The 15,238-nt window shown below is 49.4% G+C and overlaps 2 pseudogenes; one reads left to right on the top strand and one right to left on the bottom strand.

Annotated features, from left to right (window-relative positions):
* Positions 1-243: 243 nt before the first annotated feature.
* LOC123190212 (disease resistance protein Pik-2-like) lies at positions 244-11,771 on the bottom strand (annotated as a pseudogene).
* A 457-nt stretch (positions 11,772-12,228) lies between these two features.
* LOC123126054 (protein OCTOPUS-like) lies at positions 12,229-13,643 on the top strand (annotated as a pseudogene).
* Positions 13,644-15,238: the final 1,595 nt, after the last annotated feature.

Here is a 15,238-nt window from a genome sequence, read left to right as displayed (position 1 = left end):
TACCAAATTGGTAGGAGCTAGAACCCTACCGGGTCTAGGGCGTAGGTTGTAGGGGAAGGAGGGGGCTGGGTGTGGTGCTGTTCGTGGTCGCCGGTGACAGGGCGCCGTCGTGCGCGAGAGAGGAGGCGGAGGCGCAAGGGCTGGAGGCGGCTAGGGTTAGGGTCCGGCTCCTCTGAAAGCCGGGCAATAGATTTATTTTTATTGCTTGATTGTCATAGAGTCTTACAACTAGTATATATAACCACAATGGAAAATAAAATAGATAACTTACAGGTTAAGCCCTTAACTAAACCTGTCCAGTGGGCCTCCTACGGGCATAAGTCTGTCTGGTCATAAGACATAATACTAGTCTAGTCATACAAAAAGGAAATGTTGAGAAGTACACTCAGTAGCACATGGCATATAATAGCTATATATCAACAAGAGGAATCAACAGGGTTGACTGATGTAATCAGTCACTTTATGTTCTTGCTGTGGCGTTGACTTTTTCGGAGGTAAATGGAAAAGACAATGACATTTCAGGACGAACATGGTAGTTCCTCCAGTTCCACAACAGGTTTCTTTGGATGGTTGTCGAGCTGGCTCTGAAGGTCTGCCTTGATTGTTTCATCATTGGTGCCCTTAATCAAGACTACCTTTAGTTCAGATAGATAATTGAGGCCAGTGAGCTGATAAGACGCACTGGAGCAGTCAAGCTTGAGCAGCTCAAGAATCTTCATCGATTTTGATCCAATGGTTACATGTAAGTTGCTGGAGCTGCTAGCAATCTCAAGAATCTTCAGCATTTCGAAGGTGTCCAGCTGCTGCCCACACAACTCAACATAGAAATGGAGCCTGTCATCCCGAAGTTGTTTGACACGAAGGCGCAGAATGCATAATTTTGGTAGCTTGGCAAGGATCTTAAGCCCTGTTCGGAGTCCCTCCACTCCGCCGCTCCACTCCGGGAGCAGGGCGGAGCTACAGTTAAACAATACGGAGCTGCAGTCTCTCCACTCCGCAACTCCTCGTATTTTGAGGAGCTGGTGGGTTGCCGAACACTGCCTTAATGTCACTTGGCTCCAAAGTGTCCATCTCCAGATTCAACTTCCTGAGCTTGCTAAGATTGCTCATTGATAGTGCCAGCTTGTCTTGAAGCCCATATAATTTAAGACTCTGTAGGTTCTCCCAAGGCACGGGGGTGTCATCCAAGTCCAAGCAACCTTGATTGTCCTTGTCAAGCCGCACCAACAAGGATTCCAAATGCACATGACCCGTGATTGCAGACAAGAACTCCTTGCTGTTATGCATGTTGATGCCAGACACTCCGAGCTTGCGCAATTGGGTGAGCTTCTTGAGCTCTTTCAGAGTGGCCTTCCCCCTTGAAGCGCCGATGTTGACAACACCGAGCGTGTGCAGCGCCGTCAATTTTCCAATCCCTCTAGGCACCTCAACGCCAACTAGGCCATGACTTTTGCGGGACTGTGGCAACCAACTAGAGGATGCAGCCTGCGTTGATGCTGGGACCGTGGTACCAGCACGAATGTACTACAACCTGTGTAACTTGGTGATGCTGGTTGGCAGGGTGACAATGGAGGTGTGTCTCACATCCAGGCTCTGGAGCTGGCTCAGAACACCAAGTGAACTCGGCAGATGGAAGATATCGCTGCATCCTCGTAAAGAGAGAAACTTAAGGCGCCGCAGCCGCTTCACAATCTTCCTGAGGTCTTCATCCTTGACAGCTGATGCATCCTCCAAATCAAGCACCCGAACCAGCCTCATGTTTTTCGAGATCAAGAAGGATTCCCACTTTCCAAACACTGTCATTGACCGTAGCCGTGAGAAGTCAATGCTCTCGAATACAATCCTGTCACTGTCCCAGTCTCTGTGTATGATAAGGTGGTGCCCTGTTCGCTGGGTCGTTAGGGCACAATTGGGCCCGAGTTCAAACACAAGGTTCTCTTCCATTCTCCGTGAGACGATGTACTCACGGATGAAGCCAGTGACCTGGCACCTTACCATCCTTGTCTCACCAAAGGCAGTGGTGCCGACCTCTGGTATCTGCTGGATTATGCTCAGCGCGAGGAGCTTGGAGAAGAACTTCTCACCCTGCTCCTCAGCGGATCTTTTCTCGTTGTCCCTAGAGTAACCCTCTGCAATCCACCTCCTAACTAGCCGCCTGCGCCTAATGTTACAACCTTCAGGAAAAATTGATAGATAAAAGATGCATGGCTTGAGTGAATCCGGACAATTACGGAAGTAGGAATGCATCCAATCAAATAGGGCTCGCAGACTATCATACTCCAGATTGGTCTCTAGATGCTGCATAAATCTGTGATTCAAGGAATGTACAGTATCCATCAATCCCACCGTCCGCGTGGCTAGTACAGCAGCTATGGCAACTATCACTTTGGGAAGACCTCCACACTTCAAAATAAGTTCATCCAGCGCTGAATCTTTGTGATTATTTAAAGACGAAGACGACGCCTTCTTGCGTACCTATCAATTACATTGGCAAAACAATACATAAGTTTAAAAAGTGTAAGAATTATTAACTCCAGTTCATCGTCAAGGTAAATATCAATTACATTGGATTATAATGTTTCTGTTGCAGAATATAGAGTGAGTGATATTTGAACACATATTTTCATGCATGCATCAATTCAAAAAGATGCTTGCAAAATAAAAGGAAATTTTTTTCCATAAACCTAAATTTTCGAATTTTGTGAATAGAAAATTCAAACTATATTTAGCATGGGGCATCCATTGCTAATTAAGTAAATGTTGCTTTCCAAAACATGCGCCAACTGGAACTCGTCTCCCTTTTCCTGATTCTCATCTTCTTCGGCTTTTGCTACTTCTCTAACTTTGACAACTAATACAAAAAAAACCTTAAAGTTGTTGGATCAAAATTGTACCATCGAGCTGTCCGGAATTTATTTTCAATGTTATACAAATTATATATTTTTATTAGCACACTAGTGTAAAATTGACTACATCAAACGTCTAGTCATATTTTTTTATCTTTTCTTAGTTACGTTCCTGCCCATAACTTGTTCTACGTTCCAAAGCTTCTAAAAATATGATTTGTACATTTTATAAAATAGATGAAAAAATGCTCATAGATATTCAATGTGGTATATTATTTTCACTTGAAAAGATAATTATAAATATCAACGATCTGTATAGAAAAGGTCAGGTCTTCTTTGTAACTCAAGAAGTTTTTTTTAGAACGAAGACGCCAGATGCGTCCGGCTTTAAATTAATAAAGCCCCAACGGCAGTGTACCACAAACCAAGTCTTAATACAACACCAAAAGCCCTGCCGGCTTGAGCACCAAAGTTCAGATGAGATTAAAAACAAGCCGCCAAACGAGATTACAGGGCAGAGTCCGTACAGAGCACGCAGGCCCGTCAAGCCACAAAAGAACCGAAGTCATGACTCCCTAGCCATCGCATACACTTGCGCCAGTCGTTGTTGGGCGGTCTTGATCAGCTCAGCATCCTTGCGCCTCCCCAACGGACTCCACTGTTGTAATAGAAGGTTACATTTGAAGATGATATTAGCGGGATGATTTGGGAAGCACCCTTCTATAGTAAACTTGTTCCTAGTTAACCATAAGGCCCAGAGAAGTGCCCCAACAGAACTCCACATAACCCGATATGCTGGGCCCTTAATCGCATCAAGGAGGTTGAAGAGCTCTGGAGCCGAGCGCGGGTCCCAAAGGACGCCTGCCACGGTGCGGACAGCACTCCACGCAAACCTTGCTATCGGGCACCGGAAAAACACATGATTGGCATCCTCCGGTTCCCCACATAACGCACACGGACCCGTGGCCGGCCCATTACGTTTGGCTACGTTCAAGGAGGTGGGAAGCCTATCGCGAAACAGTTGCCATATGAAAAGCTTAATCTTCAAAGGCATCTGCGCTTTCCACAATCCTGCAATCACGGGTTGAGTCGGCCCTCGACACAACTTGCGGTATAAGGAGTTCACCGAGAATTTCCCGGAGTTAGTGAGCGACCAACTTACCGTGTCAGGTTGATCTGAAAGACCCACCGGGTCGATTAATTGCCTCAAGGCCGCGAGGCTTGCCTGCTTAGGTCCGTTGAGTTCCCGTTTGAACTGAATCTCAGGTGGCGTCGCGGCAAGTGCATCCGCCACCGATAACGCGGTGTCAACGGCAATATCGTACAACTCCCGGAATTCTATCCAAAGGGGTTGAGTACCTATCCAAAGGTCAATCCAGAAACGCGCGGATCTGCCGTTCCCAACCGCAAATTTTGCCCCCATGGCAAAAGCTGGTTTGATCAACTGAAGATCATTCCAAAACGGTGAGCCCCTTGCCCTTCCTTCAAAAAAATTCCTGTTAGGAAAATATTTGGCCCGTAGGAGATCGACCCACAACCCGGATGCCCCTTGGGTGATTTTCCAAATCCATTTACACATCAGCGCGATGTTAAGCCATCTGGAATTGGTGATCCCGAGACCGCCCAAGTCCTTGGGCCGGCATACCCAGGCCCATTTAACCATGTGGTATTTGTGGTGCGGGCCAGTTCCTTCCCAAAAGAACTTGGCTCGAGGCGTGTCGAACTTGGCATGGACCCCTTCTGCAAGCAGAAACAGCCCCATGGCAAACATCGGCAAAGAAGACAGGCTGGAATTTGTGAGCACTAACCTCGCCGCTTTCGACAAAAAATTTCCCCGCCAAGGACAGACCCTAGTCCTCACTTTGGCGCATAGAGGCTCACAATCCTCTATCGTGGGTTGTTTGGTGTCTACCGGGAGGCCCAGATAAGTGAACGGGAATTTGCCCACTTTGCAGTTGAGCAAATCCGCAATGCGCCTTCCCTCCTCGGCCTCGATCCCATCGAGAGCACCTCGCATTTGTGGAAGTTAATTTTGAGGCCCGACATGAGCTCAAAACTGAGAAGAATCGCCTTGACCGCAGCAATGCTATGTAGGTCCGGACGAAACAGCAGTAGCGTGTCATCCGCGTACTGCAAGTGGGTTACTCCCCCTGGAATGAGATGTCCTACCAACCCTTTGATATGACCAGCCTCCGCCGCTTTCCTCAGCATTGAGGACAGCGCATCAACTACAAAGTTGAACAGGAGGGGGGGAAACGGATCCCCTTGCCTGAGGCCTCGCTTGTTTCGGAAGAAGTGCCCTACTTCTCCGTTCACCAAAATAGCAGTTTGTCCTCCCAAGACCAACTGCATGACGCGGTGCACCCAAACAGCGGAGAAACCCCGGCTGAGTAGCACCTGACGGAGGAAATTCCAATTAACCCGATCGTAAGCCTTTTCGAAGTCTAGCTTTAATAGCACCGCCGGTTCCTTAGTTCGTTTGAGTTCGTGTATAATCTCCTGAAGGGCTAGAGGGCCCTCAAGAATATTGCGACCACGAATGAACGCGGATTGGTTGCAATGGATCACACGATGCGCGATCGAAACTAACCTAGTCGCACACGCTTTGGCACAAATTTTAAACGAAATGTTGATGAGCGCAATGGGGCGGAATTGTCTAATATCGTCGGCCCCTTGAACCTTTGGTATGAGCGATAACACTCCAAAGTTGAGGCGCGATATATCTACCAACCCGCGCATAAACCCGTTGCAGATCTTGAAAATCGGGCCCCTAAGTAAGGGCCAGAACCGTTTAAACATTGCCACCGGCCACCCGTCCGGGCCGGGGGCCGTGTCCGCCTTCATACCCATCAGCGCGGCATCGATTTCTTCGGGAAGGAATGCTAGCCCCAGTCCCTCGTTCTCGCAGTCCAGCACCCGTTGCCCTGCTTCCCACACATCCGCATTCAGACCAGCCCTCTGGTCCTCGCACGTCCCCATCAACTTAATGTAGAAGTCGTAAATATGCCGAGAGATGTCCTCTTGTCGCAACAGAAGCCCCTGCTCCGATTGCAACCTTAGGATAGAACATTTACGACGTCGGCCATTAGCGTAGGCTTGGAAATACTTGGTATTAGCATCCCCTTTGAGGATCCATTTCAAGCCACTACGATGACGCCAATATTCCTCCTCTGCTCGCAACGACGCTTCAACCTGACTTTCCAGGTCGTATCGGTGGGCCCATTCCGTCTCCAAAAGGTCCCGAATATCTGCCTGGGAATCGATCGTTGCGATCTCCGCTAGTATGGCGGCTCTGTGTGCTTTGTCGGACCTCCCCAGGTTAGCGCCCCATCCCTTGAGACTTGCCCTGAGTCGCCCGCCGGCAGCGTTCCAGAACTCCATCGAGCCACGTTGGGACCCCACTTGACTCACGCACACCCGCCACTTCTCCCTGAAGAGCTCCTCAAAGCCTGGCACCTCTAACCAGGCCGTTTCGAAGAAAAAACGGGGGCTACGTCGCACTCTATCCTCCCCCGAGGAGTACACCAGAGGTACATGGTCTGACCCAATCCGAGTCTCCGCGACCAGAGTGCAGAGGGGAAAACCCATTTCCCAATCCGGAGACATGAACACACGATCCAGCACAGAGCGTACCGGGTCTAATTGCTTGTTTGTCCATGTGAATCGAGCGCCCGTTCTGGCCACCTCCCTGAGGGCCATCGAGGCGATCGCAGCGTTAAACATAGCCACCCGAGGCCAGTTTATGTTACTGTTACTCTTGTCCGCACCCGACCTAATCAGGTTGAAATCGCCTCCCACCAGGATAGGAAGCGTTGCCTCAGTCACGGAGTGAACTTTGGCTTGGAGTTCTCCCAAGAACTCCGCCGATCTCGAGTGATCGGCCGGCCCATTATTAGTGCTTTCTTGTATAGCTCACATAGTAAATTATTAGAATTTTACAAATTTCATTGTTGGTGCAGATCTATATCTATGCTTAGTAATATAAAAAGCACGAGTTGGTAGAAAATACTTCAGATCTATGAGGCAATCGAATTCTTTAATTCAATAGCATAACAATTTATCCAATGGTTGTGGACAAATGCCATGCCCTCCCCTAATGAATGTAATGCTAATATCATCATAATTGTACTTATTTCCTCATAATTACTATCTAATATCACGTTCGTTGAATTTGTCTATAAGATGATATTTCTACACGAGTACTAAAAAATTGTTCAAGTTTTTGCTCTGAGGATCCCATGTTGTCTGGAATCTTTGTAAAACTAGGCATATACTACTTCCCTCCGTCCCATAATGTAATAAAGCGCCCCTTTTTGAAAAAGTGATAAGAAAACACACCTCTTTCCTGAAGAGATCAAAGGCTGCAGCAGCTTCCAGACCTTTCACATTAAGCACTTGCTCTTTGTTATTTGCGCAGTATGTGGCGACGCTTGCCTCAGTTGTAATGACGATGATAACACTTGTAGAAGATCTGGATACCAAGGCAGCCTGTATCAAGTCCCATTCTTCTTTAGACCGGAGACCATCAATAACCACGAGACACTGGTGCTGTCTTAGAAGCTCTTGACACTCTCTGATGGGGTCTTTCTCCGAATGAAAATCCAAAAGTAAGGGCATGTTCGGTAGCTCCCCAACTCCAATAAATCCTCAAATCCAGCTTCTCTTTTCGATCGCCAGCTTCCCACGCGAGCGCTAGCGCTCAGAAATCCGTTCGGTGTCTCAGCTCCAGGTTTCGATCGTCATAGATGGGCTGCCAGCCATCTTCAGTGGGATTCGGCCTTATTGGACATTGAGGAGAGGCCGAAGTGAGCCCAAGATGGAGGCTGGATGGAAATCCACGTGAGGCCATGTTCCTAGGGGCTGAAAAGATGGCTAAAGGCCTGGTTTGGAGTGCCTGGGGCGCATTTTTCAGCCTATTTCGCTGGCAGGCAGCGTTTTTCTCCTTTTTCTTTGCTTTCTTTCTCTAACAGAGATGACCAGATTCACTGGGGCAAAGAGTTGCCTTTTCTTTTCTGTGCATTTTTACTAACAGAGAACTATAAAGGGTAGTTTGCAATACTTTCTGCATATAAATTATAAATTATTAAACAGAAATGTATTTTGAATGAAAATACATATATGGCAACACATATCTTAAGGACCAAGACAGTCTGCACGTATTTCATATAACAAAGGGCACAATATTTGCATAAGTTTGCAAATCAAAAGTGGTACATGTTCCTAACATGTACTTCACCAACCTAGAGCAATGTCAGTAGCAAGTTGGTTCCTAAACAGATCCATGTCAACACCATTTTCCTCCGAAGTAGATGTATCTGAAGCATTTGTCGGAACAGCAAATTTCCTATACCGTTCAGGAATTGTTGGCACATAATCCGGATCCCTATCACATCGAACAAAGTGGAGATCTGATTTGTCATGGAAGCGAAGATAGTTGTGCAATGCCATAGTAGCAGCAACTATCATCTTTTGGGTTTCAGAAATGGCAAATACTTTTGAAGATGCCAAGCTACTCAACTGAAACCCAAAAGATGATAGTTGCTGCTACTATGGCATTGCACAACTATGTTCGCTTCCATGACAAATCAGATCTCCACTTTGTTCGATGTGATAGGGATCCGGATTATGTGCCAACAATTCCTGAACGGTATAGGAAATTTGCTGTTCCGACAAATGCTTCAGATACATCTACTTCGGAGGAAAATGGTGTTGACATGGATCTGTTTAGGAACCAACTTGCTACTGACATTGCTCTAGGTTGGTGAAGTACATGTTAGGAACATGTACCACTTTTGGTTTGCAAACTTATGCAAATATTGTGCCCTTTGTTATATGAAATACGTGCAGACTGTCTTGGTCCTTAAGATATGTGTTGCCATATATGTATTTTCATTCAAAATACATTTCTGTTTAATAATTTATAATTTATATGCAGAAAGTATTGCAAACTACCCTTTATAGTTCTCTGTTAGTAAAAATGCACAGAAAAGAAAAGGCAACTCTTTGCCCCAGTGAATCTGGTCATCTCTGTTAGAGAAAGAAAGCAAAGAAAAAGGAGAAAAACGCTGCCTGCCAGCGAAATAGGCTGAAAAATGCGCCCCAGGGCACTCCAAACCAGGCCTTTAGCCATCTTTTCAGCCCCTAGGAACAGGGCCTCACGTGGATTTCCATCCAGCCTCCATCTTGGGCTCACTTCGGCCTCTCCTCAATGTCCAATAAGGCCGAATCCCACTGAAGATGGCTGGCAGCCCATCTATGACGATCGAAACCTGGAGCTGAGACACCGAACGGATTTCTGAGCGCTAGCGCTCGCGTGGGAAGCTGGCGATCGAAAAGAGAAGCTGGATTTGAGGATTTATTGGAGTTGGGGAGCTACCGAACAGGCCCTTAGCCTCGACAAAAATCTCTTAGATTGAAAGGATGGGATACATCCACATCCACCCAGCTGTACTTGTTGAACTGGTTGGTGTGGAGCATTCTGTCACAGTACAAGTTTCTAACAAGAGCTGATTTTCCAATGCCGGCTATCCCCCAAACAGATACCACCTGGGAATGGCTAAAACGTGCCTGAGCTGTATACCTGCGAAGTTCATTCATCTCCGAGTCGCGCCCAACAAGGGGATGATTGCTCATCCAATCTGCGACGGCTTCGCTATCGGAGGGGATTTCTCCATAGGAGGAATTTTGGCTCACTTGAGACGCAACTGATTCCAAGTGTATATCTCCGTAGTGTTGAGAACCCTGCAGGTGGGCAGAGCTTGTTAACACGCAAGAACTACTGAGACAAGGTACATATAACTAAGGACTTCCTTACAAATTGTAAAACCAATAGGGTCTGTCTGTCACATCTAACCTGATCTCCACTATGTTTGTGGTCTATTTTTTTTTTTGTCTTGGCTTTTTTGTTCCTTGTTGCTACCTTATTTGTGGGAGGTTAGATGTGACATCCTTAGAAAACATCTAAACGTGAATTAGACAAACTGAAACCAATATATGCCTAAAAATATTTGCAAGATAAAAATACAGTGATTACCATGCGCCTTATATTTTGCAAGACACATGATTTTAATCTATGATGCAATGTGTTTCTACCCACACAAATGCCTAGGTCACCATTCTAGTTCTACATAAAGACATATAGCAATGAGCCAACGATCAAAGGGTCTATGGGCCTTATATTTTATAAGAAATATGTGTTTAAACTGAACTTTGTTTTTACATAATGAAATGCCAACTTGGCTGGCCTGGCACCAGTGGATGGATGGGCACAGCCTAAATTATTCCCAAGTCCAACAGACTGTTGAAAAAGGTATAAAACCAGCAAGCAAGTAGACTTATGACATGAAAACGCTATCAGTCAAAAAAATTACTTGAAAATTATTTGCATATCAACATATTTTTCATAAAGACATGTACTATATTAGTAATAATCAAAGATTCTTTCTAGAAGAAGGGTTCCATCCATGTCCAAGTCTACTTTGCTTAAAAGAGAAACACGGGATTTCTTCAAAATATGTAAGCGCCGTTGTTAATTACGTACGGTACGTCGGTACCTCTTTGAAGAAGGCGCAAACCGAGTGATTAGATGAGAAGTGCTTGAGCTCCATCGGTTGGTACGAGTGTCCGATGCACAAGCTTGCGATCTCAAAATGATGCGTGGACACGATGATCCAGCTGCCATTCCCCATGTCCGGAAGGAAGGTCCTCACAGCATCCCAATCCAGCATGTCGGTGAGGTTGTCCAAGACGACGAGGTACGTCTTGGTGTTGACCTGGTGCACGAACTCCCTGAGGAGATCCTCCTCGTGCTTGCCCTTCATTTTGGTGAGCACATGTGCGCCCACGTCTGCTCCTTGTAGCTCGCCGGAGCGGCAGGCGTCCGCGGCGTAGACCTGAGCCATGAAGTGGCGCAAGAAGTCGTCGGGGTTGAAGGGATGCGTGAGCTTGACCCAGGCGCGGCAGGCGAAGTTCTGGCAGATTTCTGGGTCGTTGTACGCCTTGCGGATGATGGAGGTGGTCCCGAGATCGCCGCCGGTCCCCCACACGGAGATCACCTGCAGGAGCTGAGGGTCGGCGTTGCCTTTGTTGGTGATGAGCTGCGTGAGGTCCCCCGGGCCTTGCTGCCTCCTGGCGGCGTCCCTCGCCAGGGCGAGCATGCTGGAGCTGGACGCGGTGACGGCGGGAGGATTGGATCCGACGTTGCCGCCGTTGAGATTGTAGCGCGTATTCCTGATGCACACGCACTCCATCCTGGCCTTGAGCTGGTCGATCTCCTCGACCGCCTCGTTGAGGGGAATGGCGGGCGCCATGCACGAGGGCACCATGCGCCACCACCACCTCGTCCCCTGGTCGAGGTGGACAACGAAGCCGATACAGTCCTCCACGTCATAGGCCAGGTCCCGCACCTGCCTCACCCAGGTCATGGCCACCTGGCTGTCCACGCGCTCTGCAGTGGCGTCCACGAAGAAGGAGCGCATCATCTCGAACTCGTCGGTGATGAGCACCAGGTCACGCTTTGCGCTCCGCCGCAGCTTGGCCTCCTCCTGGATCGCCGACTTGACGTTGGTCAGCGCGCCGTCCACCATGGACTTGGCCAGCCCAAAGCCCAGGCTGTCCGTCATGGCGCTCGATCTCGATTGATGCCGCGCTGGAGCGAGACCAGATCAAGGTGTTAGCGCGCGATCGGCATTGTAAACGAAATCATCAACGGAAAATTGAACCATTCATTCAGTACCTGCTGGCTGAAGCTGAATAGAACTCCTCCTCGGCGCCGGATTCCTCAGTCTCAAGCTCTCACAATCGCCGGCGGCAGCTGCAAATGATACGTGGACGAGATATCTCTACCAGGAGGGAGGGGTGAACATGCAAAGACAAGGGTGGGAGTCTTGGCCTCTTGGGCTCCTACTTGCTGCGCATCTTCTCACTTTTCCATGTTTCAAGCGCGTGAAGACTGAAGACGACCGAGACTTTTGCGTGGTTCGAGGTCTTCGCATGTCGTACAGCCCTAGCTACAGCGGCAACGTGTCTGCTCACGGACGAAAAGACCTTTCTTTGCGTGTGGAGAAAAGAGGACCAAGTTGGTTCATTTTTTAGGTAATAGCACCCAGGTACCCTAACTTGCATAGAATGTGATGATTCAGTCTCAAACTTGTAAAACTTGACTTCACCATACCCTAACTTGTACCTCATGTGATGATTTAGTCCCAAGCCAATCACATCTCTACAATTGGCAGCCAGGTTGCTGGATCGGTTAGCGCACGTACTTTTACAGAAACCCCCTGCCGTTTTTTAATCAATCCGCACTCAGCGTCCGAACCAACCGACCAGAATCGGCACGAACGGCGGCCCGTGCGCGTGGCCAGCATGGCGCGCAGCACGATGGATGAAGCGGCGGCGCTGGTCATGCGACGTGCGCGGGCGCAGCACGCTCTGGGCGCTCTTCCACCAGGACGACCGCGAGCGCATCCGCGACGACACGGCCTTCGGCGTGTTCCCCGTCTCGTCCTCCGCCGCGGCCGCGGCGCTCCCCACCGAATTCCACCAGCTGCCGCCGGCTCGACCGTGCGTCCCAGAGATCTTCTTGGAGGACGAGATTGTTATGGCCGAGAGCTCTGACGAGATAACTCCGGTGGTGGAGCACGTCTTGGTTGTCGACACCTCGGGAGAGATGGAAACCGAAGCTTATGGGTCCGGAGAGATCAAGGCCATGAAGGATCACATAGATCTCGAAATCTTGGCAGCCCAAGAAGCCGCCGCCCATGGACCTGAAGGAGATCGTCGGGAGCTTCCGGCTCGCTGCCTCGGTCTTCATTTAGAAGTGGCACAAGTGGAGGCGCAAGCAGAAGCTCAAGAAGGAGGAGGCGGCCGGCAGCAAGGCAGCGGCCGCGGCAATGCCGCCGTCGGAGAAGCCATCCAAGCCCTTTTCCTTTGGCGGAGCCGCTTTCGTAGGGAGGCAGGCTCGGAGTTCGCCAGAGGCCGTCGTTCGTGCGACACGGACCCAAGCTTCTCCCTTGATGCTGGCCGCATGTCTGTCGACGATGTAGGTCTATCCTGGTACGGGCCCCGCGCGTCCTGGGACGGCTACCTCTTCGGCGCCGGCGCCGGCATTGGCCTTGGCCGAGCGCCTGCGCCGCTGTCACGGCTCCCGCCCATCCTCTCCGCGCTCGAGGACTCACCTGTCGGCGTGGTGGAACGCTCCGACGGCCAAATTCCTGTGGAAGATGACTCGCAGCCCGAGCCCGACGGCGACGCCAACACCCCCGGAGGCTCGGCGCAGACGCGAGACTACTACATGGACACGTCGAGCCGGAGGCGCCGGAGCCTGGAGCGGTCAAGCTCCGTGCTGACAAGGTCGTTCGAAGTGCCCGACCCAAAGCCAGCCCCTGCAGCGGCCGCCATCACCAATGCACGGTGCCCCCGCTGACCGGCAGCTTAGAGTTCTACCACTTCCACCATGCCGAAGACCTGCTCGACCAACGGTTCAGCTCCAACTCTCTCGTCAAAGACTTCCCGGTGACCCTGGACGCTGCGTTCCCGGGCCCCGCCAAGAAGCCACGGCGTCTAAGCAAGGCGTGGACCCTCTGGGGCTTCATACACCGCCAGGCCACGGGCCGCCGGGGCAGCCCGTCTGACGCCCCAGACCGCGCGTTCTCGGAGCCGTGGCCGAAGCTGCGCGTCCGCGGGTACAGCAACGCTGGGATGCAGAGGTGCAACAGCAACGCCAGCGCGCGAAGCTCGTTCAGCAGCAACAGCACCGGCCTGGACTGCTACTTGGTTAAACTAATTGTTGCTATGTAAACAAAAAAACAAGATTGTTGTTATATGATATATGTCATTGGTGTTCATTTGCATATTCCATTATTGTTGATTATATCTTTTCATTAAAGTGGCCATGTTATATGCAAATTCCTCAATAGTGTTTGCTCATGTTATATCTTTTCATTGAAGTGGTTCGATTGTGCCCAAGTGGCTTTGTTGTTTTCAGGGAATGAAGCTGAGTGGCCTATGTTTTGCCGAAATGTTGATTCATTTCCGTTCCGGCAAATTTCAGGTTCTCAATTTGTCCACTTTTTAGCAAAAGTCATGCCGAAATTTTCCGTGAATTTCGGCATGACTTGTGCTACAAACTAGGACATATCGAGTGCCCGAGATTTGCTTCACCGAGAAGAAGTCAACATTCCTGCAAAACATAGGCATTTTTAATGTCATTATTCATTTTATTAGGTCTAGAATTAATTGACTAGATTTAATGGTAGGAAACATGGCTAGCACCGATGAAGGACAGGGTTCTGACGATTGCGACGACGTCTACCTGGCGGCAGACGAATTTTTGAGCCTTGCCGACGATCAACCGATGTTGTTGTTGGGCCCACTGGTCGCATCGGGGACTGAGACCGACACGCAGACCAGCGCTGAGACTGAGACCGGCGCTGAGACTGAGACCAGCGCTGAGACTCAGACCGGCATCGAGACCGGCGCTGAGACTGAGACCGGCGCTGCCTCGGGGAGCGGAGCCGGTATAGAACCGAAAGCAAAGAGGCGATGGCTTCCTAACAAGCTCAGGACTACTAGGCTGGTGTTCACGGAGGTGGACGACGGCAATTTTGAGCCAAACGCGCCCGAGGAAGCGCGCGCGTGCTACGACAATCAAATTGGCTGCATCATACGGACAACCGCCACCATCAACGATGAGAAACTAAACAAGATAGATAATATGAGGCCCTCCCTCCTAAAGAAGTTGCACTAGATATTCTTGTTCCTGGGCCGGAACGAAAAGGATTATAAAGATCCAGATAAGGACCCGGCAATGAAGAAGATAAACAAACACGCCATGAGCAAGTTTAGCAACGTGTTGGCCGCCTGGAAAGCAAGGGTGAAATATTGGATCGTCAATGAAAAGGAACCCTGCTTCGAGATTGTAAAGGATAATCCGACAATCACGGCAGAGCACTTTGAAATATTCAAGGTGGCTTGCGAGGCCGAAGCTGCCAAAAAAGTCAGAGTACATGAAGGGGCTTCAACAGAAGAACATTGGGTGCCACCACCTCGGAAGCCATGGTTACGGCGGGAAGAGGTCCATATGGGCCAAGGAGGACGCGGAAGCCGCGAGTCTGGGCATCCCAGACCCCTTGGCGGAGTTCACCGTCCCGCAGGAGCATGACGTCCTCAAGGCCCGACACCGTTGGGACCCAGTGAAGAAGGTTTTCGAGAAGAACGCGGTCACGACGGAGTTCATTAGACTGCTGGTAATTTTAGTTTTTGATCAATTCGACTGCACGTTAGTCATATTTGTAAACTGTTGGAAATATGCCCTAGAGGCAATAATAAAATGGTTATTATTATATTTCCTTGTTCATGATAATTGTCTATTGTTCATGCTATAATTGTGTTAT

This window comes from Triticum aestivum, chromosome 1A (assembly GCF_018294505.1).
Source record: "Triticum aestivum cultivar Chinese Spring chromosome 1A, IWGSC CS RefSeq v2.1, whole genome shotgun sequence".
NCBI lineage: Eukaryota > Viridiplantae > Streptophyta > Magnoliopsida > Poales > Poaceae > Triticum > Triticum aestivum.
Note: the sequence above shows the minus strand (reverse complement) of the source record. Positions and strands in the feature narration are given on the sequence as shown.